Genomic DNA, 14,749 nt, shown 5'->3' with positions numbered 1-14,749 from the left:
AATTTCAAAACAGCCACTGCTACATAGTTAGAGTTTATCTCAAAAAGAGAGAAATAAAAAAGAATAATCCAAGAAAAAAAAAAAAAACAACCAGAATTGAAAGGGGCAATTATAATGAATGAAGTCATTACTGTAGACCCCAAGGCAAGGACACTGATGTCCTTGTCAGAAGAAATGTGGACACGTGGTCATGTGACACATGCCCAGGTGAAAACCCAAACCAGGTAAGGATACAGCAGGAAAGCACATGTCTAGAAAGCAGGAAGAGATCTTCACTTCTGACTTCCCGCTTCTAGAACAAGGACAATGTTTCTGTGGTCTAAGCCACCCAGTCTGTGGTACTTCACTATGACAGCCGGAGCAACACTAAAGTCATAGCAAAATGAATACAATGCTTGATCTCCACTGACGGAGAACATCGGCCTGCAGTGGAGCAGTGGGAAGTGTGTGATTGCCAGAAATACAAGACAACAGAAAAGCTCCTCCCTTGTCAGTGTTATAGGTTGTGTAACGATAAACAATCAAAAGCTCATTTGCTGACAACCCTAGCACTGGTACACTACAAGATCTCAAGTATATTCTTCAGAGTGTTTGCACGTAACACACTAAAGCATAAATATGTGGAAATTACCTGAGGGTACAAAAAACAAAACAAGACAAAACAAACAAAACAAAACAAAACAAAACAAAACAAAACAAAAAAAACCCAGCAGAATGCAGTTGAGTTTTCACAATATGCTCACTATGTGATAGAACTCGAGATGTAACAGTGTGCATCAGAGACTGGGAACAGAAGTCTAGGGATGTGGCTGGAGGCATGCAGTGAGCTGCAGAGCAGAGCTGAGGAAGCCTGCCATTCTTACACAAAGACAGCTTCAGAAGAGTCAATAAAACAGAAGGCAGTTGGCATCCAAAGAACACAACCTAACAAATGCCCTGATTTCTATTAGAAAGGTGGATTTCAGAACTCCAGAGCACATAGGTTTTTGTCTTGTTCCCTGGCAACCCGCTGAAACAGAATTGTTCTTACTTCGGATGTCAGGCTCTTAGAAGAGAGCAGGAAGAGTTAATGGGACAATGAGGACAGAGACCCTGCAAAGTAAACAGGCTACAGCCTCTGGGTACCGGCAGGCTGTTCTCTGAGGACTGGGAGTGGGAAAGACTTGGAAAATTGTCCCAGTAAGTGGCAGACAGGAGGAGGGGGTCATTTGAGAGAGCGTCCTTCCTATGATAAGAGATGTCTGCTTTGAATGCTCCTGAGCTGAGGGTGCCTGGCTCTCTGATCACGTACATCAGGAAAGTGGCACACCGTGCAAGCATCTGGCCTTTTCCACGTGGAGCGGGGCAGGTGAGAAAGCCTCCTTATCCATCATCTACCCAGCCTGCAGGATAACTAATTTCTGTAAACCTGAGGGATGTTCTTTCCGAGTAATGTGGGTGACAGGAGAATACAAATGGCCTGTTTACAGTTGTCATTGCCGAGCAAGCGGGAACAGCCAGCTAGGTGGACGGCATGCTAACGGTGACAGGCTTTAATATTGCGCTGTCTAGCCAGGACACGTGTGCAGAAGTTCTCAGAATCATGCACGACCTTGGAGGGGGTGTCTCCTTTTTCCCCCCTCCTCAGGGGGAAATATACCTAAGCTGTGTAGAACAGTGTATATCTGTCATTGATTTCTAGTTCTTTCCTTCAAATACTGGAGAGGCAGCTGTGCTGGGCACCGAGCCATTTATAAAGGATGTGAGTGATTCCAGACACTCCTTAGGAGGTACTCAACACATAGCCAACATATCTGAGGGTCAGAGGGCCTATGGAACAAAGAAAGGGTGTCTCTTGTACTGAAAATGCCAGAGGGTAAGATTCATGAAATCTGAGATATCTGATTTTAAAATTTTCAGAAAAGAGAAATTTTGTAACTTAAAGAACTAAATCTTGCCAGGCGGCAGTGGTGCACTCCTTTAGTCCCAGCACTCAGGAGGCAGAGCCAGGCAGATCTCTGGGAGTTCGAGGCCAGGCTAGTCTACAGAGCGAGATCCAGGACAGGTACCAAAACTGCACAGAGAAACCCTGTCTCGAAAAACCAAAATAAAAAAAAAAATAAAAAAAAAATAAACCAAAAAAAAAACCAACTAGATCTCCTACAAGGACAATCTACTCCTTTTCTTTTCATCCTCCCCCCCTTGGACCAGCCCTCTGCTTTAAATGCATTCAGCTACATATACCTTACAGCAGGTATTGTACTTCTGCGACAAGCAAACCAGTTTACTCCTCTTTCTTTTCAGCCCACCTACCTTATTAGCTCCTGGGAGAAGCAGACGGAGGCAGTATTGGGATGAGCAAGGGACAGAGTCCCATCTTCTCTACTCCGCAGGGCAGTCCTTGCAAGAGTGAAAAGCTGCAGCAGTAGTGTGCAGCTAGCTCACTGTGAGGATAGTCTACGTGTGTTGGGAGAATGATAGGAGATGGGGAATTTTCATCTCCTTCTCAAACATTACCTTGAACCTGCCTCCACTTTGTGGATGGACACCATAGGTACTTGCCACTCTCAAGTGGCCTGGAAAACAGTTCAGATGGGCGTCTGTAGGACTGCCATAGGGCTGTCTTGGTAGAACAAAGGGATAAAGTGAAATATGTTGTAGACAGACAGAGTCTGAAGTCCCGTGAGGAGTGAGAGGAGATCCATGAACTCAAGGGCTCTGACCAAGGCAAGCGAGACATAAGCATGACCCATTCCAGTTCCAAATATCAGCTGAGAACACCAGCAGAAACTCGGGGCACGAAACAGCACTGAGCAACAGGGAGCCTCAGGGGATCTTGGATTAGTCAGTGTTGTCTAGCGAAACAGAACTAATAGAACAAATTTATTTACTAGGTCTGGGAACCCTGTAGCCACTCAGTCTACAAAGCTGCATGCCTCAGCAGGCCCAGCCAAGTGCTGAAGGCTTAGAGGATTCTTAGAGGGTCTTTGATCTTTGGTCCACACAGGAACCCAAAGGAGCTAGAGCCTGGTGTCAGCAAGAAGCAAAGGCAAGCCAGGGAACGGTGTCGATTGTTTTCCGGAGACATCTTTCTGTCTGTGTCACCTACTACAAAGTACTGCATACTCTAGGGAAGCCCTGTCCCCATGGGCCATCCTGAAAATGCCCAAGGACACATCTCTTAGTTGATTCCCGATCACATCAAGTTGACAGTCAAGATTAACCGGCACAGACCCTTTATCTTAGCATCCTAACAACGGCAAAGGAGGGAGATGATCTGCCCAAGTGTCTGGGCCGGAGAGACTGTTCAAATGACAGAATCAGCCACAGGCATAGTCACTACAGCCATTCTCTGGCTGCAAAATCTTCACGTGACTTTTTCTTTACTTCCTATTTTGATGCACTGCTTAGATTTTCTATGAGTTTGGGTACACATCCTATCCTTCTTGCTATCTAGTGATTATGGACTAGAAACATGATCAGTAGTAAAAGAATAAAAGCTACTACTTTTTTTCTCCTCACGGTGAAACACACACACATATCTGTTATTGTATGTCGAAGGGCACAGACACCATGGGGCCTTTCTGCTCTCATGACCAGCCCACCACGTGTCTCTCAGATGGGAACAAACCTGGATTCTCGACTTCCCACAGCCTGGCTGGCTCTTGTATTTATCTCTTGTTTATTTTTCCCACCCTTGCCCGGCTCTCCTTACTGAGATAAGGATTCATAAAAATAAAAAAATAAAAAAATTTAAGGGTTCAGAGAACAATTATTTTCTTTGTTTCTTTTGTAGTCTTTGCTGGTATTTCACCTCAGATATAGTTCTTACTCAACATCCCCAGTAACCTTTAAACTAAACTGCCAAGGGCCTCCAACAAGCAAAAGCCAGGACTCTTGATAGAGAATGATCAAAGGAAGCAGAAGGCCCAGTGTGACGATGCGTGTTTCGACACGCTGCCCCTAAAAAGAACTAGTCCTCTATTGGGAGCAAAATGCTAAGAAGAAAGAGATTTTGCTTTAATTCACAGCACAGTACTATTACTAACAATAACGATAATCTAATGAAAGGACGAGGAGGAGGGAGGAGAGGAGAAGGAGGATGGCCACAGCACCACCACAAACAAAGCAACCTCCTGCCACAGTGATACTGAAAATAGAAGGTTCCAGAAGCCTGAACAGCAAGCACAGGCTATCCTCAACATCCATCAGTCGCCTAACCCCAGGCCCATCTTCTCTAGGTCCAGGAACCCTTCCTCAGGCTCTTCTGGGATAATCTTCAGTCACCACTCCCTGCCCTCCTCATCTCCAGGAAGGGGCAGCAGATCCTGTTCAGCACAGGCCCATGACCATGATGCAGCCATTTTGGACCCAAGGAGAATGCTGGCCTCCTTGATTGTCATCAGAAATGTGGACTCCTGGGCTACAGATCATTTCTTGCCTCAGTATCTCTTTCTGCTGTTGAGTCTGTTCTGACATCCTATGGTACTTGCCCTTCCCCCTCACTCCCAGGCAGGCTCCTTTTCTTCTTCTAAATGTCTGTCTTCTACTCAATGAACATCACACTATTTGCTCCTAATCTTTTCCCTTGAGTTATGAGGCCAATACCACTTACTTCAATGCCTCCCAAGTTGAGTACTCTATCTTAGCAAAAAGCTTCTAGAAGTCTGCAACAGGAATGCCAGCCCAGCCACCACCAATAGATAGATGTTGGTTCTGTCTGGAGATACTATGGATTGTTATACCTGGGGGTAGGAGCTACTAGTATCACACAGGCAATTACCAGAGATGCCACTAAACAGCTAATAATGCACAGAACATTTCCCAGAGCAAATTATTACAGATTCCTTAAGGTCAAGGTCACAGAGCTGAGGTTGAAGGGCCTTCCCCTAAGGAAAACACCTTTACAGCACCATAGGTACCAACAGGAGAAGGATGCTTGAGCCCAGCCCTCCAATGCACCAGCCAGGCATCCCTTCATCCATACCTCCACACCTTTTCTTTAAATTAGGTCATGGGATTGAAGGGCACAGATGTTGAAATAACCTCACTGCACAGATGAGGAAGCTGAGGACCCAAGGGAAGACACAGCTCGTCCAAGGTCAGGCAAGGGAGGCTGGCTGTCTGGAACTTAATGTTCTGTTGCAGTAAGAACTCCTCATTAATCTATCTGGCAGGCATGCTATTTAGAAATGGAAGGTAGGTCAATCTGACAGGTCCCCCTCCTGATGAGTCTCCTGTGCTTGTCTGTCATCTCCAAAGGACAGTGCAATGTCATTATTCAGGCAGGCTTCTGAATTATTTTTGAACTGTTTGATGTTTGTGTTTTCCTGTATTATAAACAAACACTGGCGTCATCCCCCGTGTGTCTACTTTGTACTTAATTTAATTATCATATATTACCTTCAGAGGTGACATTTGCCCAGACTAATCGTTGCATGCTAAGACAATAAGGCAATGAAGGCAACCCGAAGCTTCGGTTAGGGATGGATATGGATTTGGATTCGGCATTAAGTCTTCCCTTCGGTGACAGTGGTTGAAACCCAGCTCAAGTTATCTTAGGACCAAAAGGAAACTTAAGGGTTGACATATTTGGAAAGTGTCATGTTGTGACTGGTTTAGGAACAGTGGAGTCTGGGGATTCGAAAAGAAGTCGTCAGAGTTTGTCTCCCCTTTCCCTGTCATTGTTTCCTGCTTTCTTCTGGAAATCAAGAGTCTTTTATTCTAAACAATATTCTTTCCTTGTGTGGCAAAGATGCCCCTCAACATGCTTGTTATGATTTGAACCTGAGACACCCCAACACAGGATCCTATTTTGAACATGTGGGGGCAGGTGGCAAAACTGTCAGGGGAGGCTGTGGAGCTTTTAGGGGGTAGCGTTTGACTGGAAGAAGTAACTCTCTAAGAAGGAAGTTCTAGAAGGATCTATCCTGCCCTCAGTTACAACCCAACTCTGTTTTCAGAGCTGCTGACATGCAAACTGTCAGCTACAGGTCCCTGTCACCTTAGACGGCTCTGCCTGCAAGTCTAAAATGGATCAAAATTGACCTTTCTTCTGGTAGATTGTTTCTGTCAGGCACCATGGTCACAGCAACACAGAAGAACCTAACACAGTGGCCACTGGAGGACCTCAAAGGTATGGCACCTTCTTACCATCACTCGGGCCAGGAAGCCCCATTATACCACATGTGGAAGTGGACTTGAGTGCTCCTTGAATTACCGTGCCAAGCATAAGCATGCAGAGTAAAATAGGAGGACTCTCCCCAGGAGGCTGCTTCACCAGGGCAGACACTAACAGCTGCATATGTCATGAAACCAGCCCCACAGTCGAAGTCCCAAAGGAGGAGCAGACAGGCTTCTGTCACTACGGGTTACTTTGCCATTTCGAAATATTAGATAAACTGAACAGTGTATTTCACTCTACATAATTAGCTTGAAAGTTATCCAGGGTGTAAATGAGTCAATGGTTTAGTCTGTTTTGTTAATAAGCATACTCCATTATAAGGATGTACTACACTTTGTTTTCCCACACCCCTCCACTGTTCATGAAAATTAGGTTGTTCTCCATTTGGGATCATAGGTGTGATAGTATGTGCCCTGATCCCCACCAAAGAGATGTCCCAGTTGTAAGTCCCAGTAAGTGCAAATAAAATACCTTCTAGAGAGAAGGCATTGCTGGACACAGAAGTCAGTACTGCAAAAGAGAGTGCCTGAGTGGAGTAGGTCTTACATACAGTGACTGGGGTAGGCCTATGAGAAAGCAGAGTTTTCAAAACACAGAGAGACATAGGAAATAAAAGCAGAAAAGAGGTGGAGCCATGCTGTGATCTGGTGGCCAGGAGCTGTCAGAGGCTGGAAGAGGCAGCAAGATTTTCTTTTCATGGTCGTTTAAATAAGAAAGTCCCCTCCCCTCCATAGACTCAAATCTTTGAATGTTCAGTCATCAGAGAGTGGCACTACTTGACAGGAATTAGAAGGTGTGGCCTTGTTGGAGGAAGTCTGTCACTGGGGAATGGGCTATGAGGCTTCAAAAGCCCAAGCCAGGCCCAATGTCTCTCTCTTCCCACGGTCTGTGGATGTGGATGGAGAACTCTCAGCTACCTCTCCAGCACCATGTCTGCATGTGTGCTGCCATGTTCTTCGCCATGATCACAATGGACTGAACGTCTGAAACTGTAAGCCAGCCCCAATTTAATGCTTTCCTTGATAAGAGTTGCAGTGGTCATGGTGTCTCTTCACAACAATAGAATACTAAGACATTCCTATAGCCCCTGAAAGAGGTGTGGTCCTGCTGACCTGCTGACTACTGGCTATCAATTTTGGCCCAGTATCTCAACAGACACCATCCTGACCACCATAATCCTGAATGCAGAAACCTCGTAAAGCAAAAATTCTAAAGTCTAAAATCCCTAAAGGATAAATTCCACAGAATCATAATTCTGAAAATATAGTCTTTGAAGAAAAGAATAGTAAAATTCTTTAACAGGTACTTCACTAAATTACTACTTAGTTTAGTTCAATGATAGTTTTGCATATATTTCTTTGAGTATATGTTAGTTCATTGAGTATTTTATATGTGTTATGCTAGTTAATGGTATTAGCTTTTAAATTGCTTCAAATTTTGCTTCAAAATTGTTTCCAATTGCTTGTTGCATTTTTTATAGAAATATAGTTTATTTTGAACAGTGATCTTGTGCATCACATTTTGTGAATTAAAACAGTTCTCATTTGGTTAGACAGTAAAACTTAGGGGGTAGAACACTTGCCTAGCCTTTGAGAGAAGGCTGTGGTTTTTAACCCCAGAATAGCAAAAAGTTAATAAGCAAATAATAATAAAAATAAACAGTTCTCACCTCAAAGCTTATGTGAAAGAATCTGCTCCCAACCTCATTCAGGTTATTGACAGAATTATTTAGACGTCACCCTTTTCTCCAGGAAGTTGTCTTCAGTTACTGCCACATGGACCTCTTCAGCATGGCCACCTTCTTCACTGGGTTCCTCATGGATCATGGGAGACCTTTGAGCCAGGCTTCAGGCAACGCAGCATCTTGAGTATCTTGCGATGTAACTCTGGAAATGATGCCATGTAACTGCCGCCCTGGTCCTCGAATCAGAAAGGAATGTAAATGCTGCCACATTCAAGGAAAAGCATTACTTCTGTGGTTCCATAGCTCTTTGAAATCCCTGCATATTATTTTAATTGAGTCTTTCAAGGGAAACTGTATGATTCAGTGCTCAATTCAAAGCAGGTGTCAGGATGAAAACGATTTTGGTGGGTAAAATTTGAACCTGTAATTGCGAATGCGTTCGTCTTGGCTTGTTTCACGAGTCTCTTTAAATGTGTCTTGTGATGATACTGTTTATTTCAGGATGTAAAAGAGAAAAGCTGGTGGGAAAGAAATTGTGACCAGATGAAGAATTCCAGTTTCCAAAGAGATTTCATTAACTGGGGACAAAAGACAAGAGCGAGGGAGCGGAGAGAGAATGAATAAACTCAGGTGGATCCCAGGTACCCTAGTTCATTCAGAGTGGCCAGCTCTCCTCTGGGAGAAATATATGGCAGCTTTGGGTGGTTTTGATGTGAGATCTTCCTTTATTGGCTTTTGATACAAAAATCTGAAAAGTTTGTGCCAAGTTTTCTGCATATATGATGCATTTACAAATTAGTAGGGAATTATTTTTTTTTAATCTTATCAACCAGACTAATTAGCTGTTAGTGAGCACACAGACAAGAAAACCTCTCATAGCCAACATAAAAAAGTACAAACAGTTGAATAATGACAGGGGGATCCTAAGATTTAAATTAGATGTAAGTTTTCTCTACTTGAAGGAAATGCATATATGACCCTTTCATTTCATTAATATAGAGAAAAGACAACTGTGTGTCCAGGTGTGTGTGTGTGCTTCTGCAGGCCAGAGGAAGACATCTGGTGTCCTTGCTCTATCACTTTCTGTATTATCCCCTTGAGACAAGGTCTCTCAGTGAACCTAGTGTTAGCTTGGCAGTCAGCAGGCCTAATGATGTTTCTGTGTCCTTCTCTGGGTCCTGGGGTTACAGGAACACATTAGCTTTTCATTTGGATGCCTGAGATTGGAAATCAGGTCCTCATATTTGTGCAAGTGCCACCTCTCTGTTCCAAAAAGAGTTTTGTTAGTGAAGTGTGGAGGCCCACAAAAGTTTTCTAGTGAGATATGACCTTGCTTTACCCAGCAGAGCTGCAGTAGAGGATTACTTGACCATGTGCATAGTTTCTAGGTAATTGGAAGGGTCTACATTTGGCTGAGCTAGGGGGAGTTCTTTTGCTCCACTCCTTGGCATTCCTATAAGTAGCCCTTTAGAAGAGACAGGAGGGGCCAGTGGATAATGATCCAGGCCCTCCCGAGGCTATCCTGTGTATCTGTTTCTCTCCCCTCTATCCTTCTATCTAATATCTCTTATCCCTCTCTCCCCAAGAGTACCCTGTCTTAAAATGTGGGAGCCAGTCTCCCAGCTGGGCTCCCACAGTGAAGACTTCCAGGATCGCATGCAACACTTGTGTTCAGGGTGTTTGCAGCATAGAAGGATCCTGGAGCTCTCTTCCAGTGTTTCAGAGATCCTGTACAGTCTAAAACTATGGAAATGACTGAGACAATGAACTTTTTGTGCAATACTTCACATAAGACACAGTTCCAAGCAATCCATGTCCTGTGATGTGTCTTTATTGTTCATCGTTTTTTTACACTCAGAACCATACTCTGTAATGGGAACCATCTTCACTGAGTATTTATCATACTTCTTCTTCATATTAGTTTTCTCATGATTGAAACAAAATACCCAATAGGAGCAACTTAAGGTAGACAAGATTTATTTTGCCTCACTGTTTCAAGAGATTTCAGTCCATGGTGACAGGGAAGGTGTGGTGGTAAGAGCGCTATCTCACAGCTGTTCATACAAACCAACAGAAAGCAATGAGCCCAGTAAGAACCCGGATGAGCATAACCTTCAAAAGCTCTCCCCTAGCCAGGCTTTCATCCCAGCACTCAGGAGGCCAAGGCAAGTGGATTTCTGTGAGTTCAAGGCCAGCCTGGCCTACATTGCATATTGCAAGCCAGCCAGGGCTATACAGTGAGACCCCCATCTCAACCAATCAATCAATCAATCATGAATATAAGATGAGATAAAAATTAAAAATAAGAATAAAAGGATTTGTATTAAAAAATTAAAAAGTTCCCCACTAGTGACCTGTTTCCACTTATCTCACCTCCCAAAGGCACCACAGACTTCACAATAGCACTACAAGCTGGGGTTGGAACTTATAAAAAAATATATGAGCCTGTAGGGGATATCCTAATTCAAACTAACACTTTATTGTCTGCAGCAGCCCGGCAGCTTCATGATATGATTATCATCTTCCCCTCGAATTTCTCTTCATCCTAAACTTCCCCTGGCCATTTTGAGTTTACACATGCACTCAGCACACACCCCTCACTCTCTTTCACCCACTTGGGTACAGTCCTTTATTATAGTCCCTTTCTAAATTGATCCGTGTTGAGTCTTCACTTACTGTGACAGCAATTAATCTTAATAACTGCTATTGAGCTTATAATTATAGCAATCATCTCTATAACGAGCTTCACATTGGTTCTTACCTATTTCTTTCTTAGTTAACTTGACAAGGACTCCTTGATTTCCTGTTACTATCAGGAATATTTCCAAAATATTCCTGTCCACTGTAGAAACACACACACACACACACACACACACACACACACACACACACACACACGTCCTGTCTCTGCTTCCAATCCTTGCACGAGAAAAGAGATACAAAAGGCAAGGCACAAGACAATGGAATGTACCAAGTTGAACAGCATTTCCCCAGGATTAAGGATGTTCAGGGTGGTAAGACTGCTGTAATTAGTCATTTCCTTTCTCTCTCTCTCTCTCTCTCTCTCTCTCTCTCTCTCTCTCTCTCTCTCTTTCTTGAGACAGCATTTCTCTGTGTAGCCCTGGTTTTCTTGGAACTCACTCTGTAGACCAGGCTGGTCTTGAACTCACAGAGATCCACCTGCCTCTGCCTCCTGAGTGCCCGGAAAAAGGTGTGCGCCACCACCACCCAGCTTGTCATTCCCCTTTCAAAGTTCCCTACTGCCATCTCCGCTCATACCTGCTCTTCCATTCCTGAAGATCCCTTTCTCCTGATGCTCCACTCTCACTTGTGCAGATTTCTCTGCTGTGTGTTGTCTATTCAGCCATCACAGGTGCAGAGCCTGTCAAAGCAGAAACTCAGCACAGACAGTCACACACTTGGTAAACGTCTTGGGAGAGACTAGATGCGCATGATGGTGTGTCTTCTCTGGGATGCTACACAAGACAGAGACAAAGAGAGCAGACACAATTCTGACCTTGGGTTAAGAGAATGTAAGCCCAGCTGAGTATTCTTCAGGAACAGTATATGGATCGGTACTTAAAAAAACAACAACAACAAAAAAAAAAAAACACTGCACTGTAAATGGATAGAATTAGAAAAAGAATCATCCTGAGTGAGGTACCCCAGATCTGGAAGACAAATATGGCATGTATTCACTTATATGTGAATAATTAGCTGTTAAGTCAATGATAACCAAGCTAGATGCTGTAGAACCATGGAGAGTAGGTATAGAGTAAGGGACTAGAGGGTACAGATAGATCTCCTTGAGAAAGAGAAATAGAGTAGATCGTCACAGATGGATGGGAGAGAAGATGGAACGGGGGATCAAGTTGGGAGGGGAGAGGGGGAATGGGGTAGGGAACATGAGGAGACACAACTAAAATTAAGGGGCATTTGAGGAGTAGTATGAAACCTAATAAAGTAGAAGCTTCCATGTAGTGGGTAGCTGTTCCAGCTGTGTCCTGGAAGTACTACACCCATTGAGGCTTCCGGTAACTGTCACACCTACAAGGCGGGGCCAAAAGAGGAGGGCTTAAGACCTGAGATCCGGAAGTGCCAGCTCGCTTGGTTCCTGGATCCTGAATGCTGGAGGTAGACCAAGTGGAGTTCTCCAGAGACACCGCTGGACTGTGCTTTACCTTTCCCAGACCCTGTAACCTACCTATCCCTTCACTTGTAAGTTACCCCACAAAATAAACCTCCCTTTTAACTACATGGAGTTACCTTAATATTTCAACCAATACTTCCTAAAATATATACTTATATGAAGGCAGTTTAAATGCAGTCATAAAATAACAGAGGGGCTAGAGTCTCAACTGGCCATCTCTTGTCATCAAATGAAGCTCCCAGTACCAGGATTGGGTTACATCTAATTGAGGTGTTGGCCAAAGAGGTCCCATGGGAATCTCCAAACAACCCAGGCTGTTGCCAAGACAGTAGGGGGCTCTCTACAAACTGACAGCAAGGCCCCATTGCTGAAGACAAGACCTCCTCAACTCATTGAACATGGAGAAGTCAAGCTGGTGCCTATGTAGAGCCTTCACCCCTATGTTCTAGCTTCTTTCATACAGGCAGATGCTCTACATGGTACGTCTTTGGTACAGAAGGTACTTCTTCAAAGAGAAATGTAAACAGAAGCTAGCCACAAACCCTTCTGTTCTATAATGATGTCCTGCCTTCAAGATAGTAACCAACCAATATCTGATCTGATTTAAGGCCCACTCTACAAGATGGAACCCATAGCTGACACTGCTTGGGTGGCCAAGAACCAGAGACTAGATAGCCCAGGGGCCTAGGGTAAAACCAAATAATGCTTGTCTTTTTATTTTTAAATTAGTGATAAAATGACTCCTAAAGACATTCTGCTATACTCCTAGATCATCCATCATCAGAGAAATTCCTCCTGCAACAGATGGGAACAAATACAGAGACCCACAGCCAGACACTATGCAATGAGTGAAAGACCTTGGAACACTCATCCCTAAATGGGCTGTCTCCATCAAATCCCTCCCCTCAGGGCTCAGGGAACCCCAAGGAAGAGGAGATGGAAAGAGTGTAAGATCCAGAGGGCTTGGAGGACACCGAGAAAATAAAGCCCTCTAAATCAACATGAGCAAAGCTCATATGAATTCACAGAGACTGAGGAAACATGCACGGGGTCTGCAATGGGTCTGCATCGGGTCCTCAGCATATACAATATGGCTTCCAGTTTAGTGTTTCTACGGGACTCCCGAGTGTGCGAACAAGTGGGTCTCTGCTTCTTGTGCCTTCTCTTGGGCTCTTTTCCTTCTGTTGATTTGCCTTGTCCAACTCTGATGGGATGGTTTTTGTTTCATCTTATTATATTTATTTTGTTATATTTTATTATTATCCCTTAGAAGCCTTTTCTTTACTCGTGAGAGACAGAAAGGGAGTGGATCTGAATAGGAGAGGAGGTGGGGAGGAACTGAGAGGAGTAGAGGAAGGGGAAACCGTAATCAGGACATATTATGTGAGAAAAGATATCTTTTCAATAAAAGGAAAAAATCACGCACTGTTATTCTTTCCTTCTGTGTCCTACGATTGAGACTGAAAGAACAGAACCGGGATAACAATGAATCCACAGAGTAATACCTAGTTAATAACTTTAAACATCCAATATGCTTCCATATCTTAGTACCTAGCAGTTGACTCTCATAATAAGAGTACAACCATGAATGATTATAGTCTCTGCCCTGAATTGCTTCTCTTACCCTACATGCTAAAAAGAACACACCATATTACATTAAATCTTTATTGAGTTTTTATTTGTACTGTAACATCCATTTCTATTTTGGTATGGCAATACTTAAAAAAATTTAATTGTTGTTTAGTTACTTGTCTCTTTGCTGTGTATGCTGGTTAGTTTTATGTCAACTTGACACAAGTTAGAGTAACTGGAGAGGAGGGAGTCTCAATGGAGAAAATGCCTCAATAAGATTGGGCTATAGGCAGATTGTAAGGCATTTTCTTAATTAGTAATTGATGTGAGAGGGCTCAGCCTATTGAGGGTGGTGCCACCCCTGGGTTGATGGTCCTGGGTTCTATAAGAAAGCAGGCTGAGCAAACCACAGGAAGCAAGCCAATAAGCAGCACCCCTCTATGGCCTCTGCATCAGCTACTGCCTCCAGGTTCCTGCCCTGGCTTCCTTCCATGATGGATTACAATATGAAAGTGTAAGCCAAATAAATCCTTTCCTCCCCAACTTGCTTTTTGTTCATGGTGTTTCATCACAGCAATAGATACCTTAACTAAGATACTGTAATAAGATATTCCAACAAAAGCAACTTAAGGGAAAAGTGTTTTATTTTCCATTCTAGTTTGAGGGTACAGTCATATCATAGTGGGGAGTCATGGCAAAAAGACCTAGCTATATTATATCCACAGTAGGGATACAGAGACAGGTGAATGTCGGTATTCAGCTCATTTTCTTCTTTTTTATTCCATCCAGAACCCCAGCCCATGGGATGGTGCTACAGTGAAGGTGGGTTCTTCCCACCCCAGTTAAAGTAATCAAGATAATTTCTCACAGGCAAGCCCAGAAGCTTGTGTCCTAAGTCATTCTAGATCCTTTCACATTGATAATTGCTATCAGTCATCACAAATATGGACAATGCAGTTGGTGCAAGAGAAATAGATAATAACTAAACAATACGTCAATATTTCTGCTCTGCTTATAACCCTTGCCTGAGGAAAGACAGGCCAACACAAATGGGGATAGCACTTCCAGAATGATGGATTAAATAAATCTTTGCGCTTCAGAAGTTAATTTCCTCAGGTATTCCATTATAGTAATACAAAGCTGAATAAGTTATTCCTTCTATAAAAAGACTTGGGAGAAT

General features: G+C 43.5%; 1 long non-coding RNA gene across 1 annotated transcript; it reads left to right on the top strand.

Moving 5' to 3' along the window:
* The first annotated feature begins 1,039 nt into the window (after positions 1–1,039).
* On the top strand, positions 1,040–8,487 carry LOC131918292 (uncharacterized). The gene is made up of 2 exons (XR_009380934.1): positions 1,040–1,348; positions 8,349–8,487. It is a non-coding gene; the product is annotated as an uncharacterized LOC131918292 (long non-coding RNA).
* Positions 8,488–14,749: the final 6,262 nt, after the last annotated feature.

Source organism: Peromyscus eremicus, chromosome 8b (genome assembly GCF_949786415.1).
Source record: "Peromyscus eremicus chromosome 8b, PerEre_H2_v1, whole genome shotgun sequence".
In the NCBI taxonomy this organism is placed as follows: domain Eukaryota; kingdom Metazoa; phylum Chordata; class Mammalia; order Rodentia; family Cricetidae; genus Peromyscus; species Peromyscus eremicus.
This window is presented reverse-complemented; position numbering and strand designations above follow the sequence as displayed.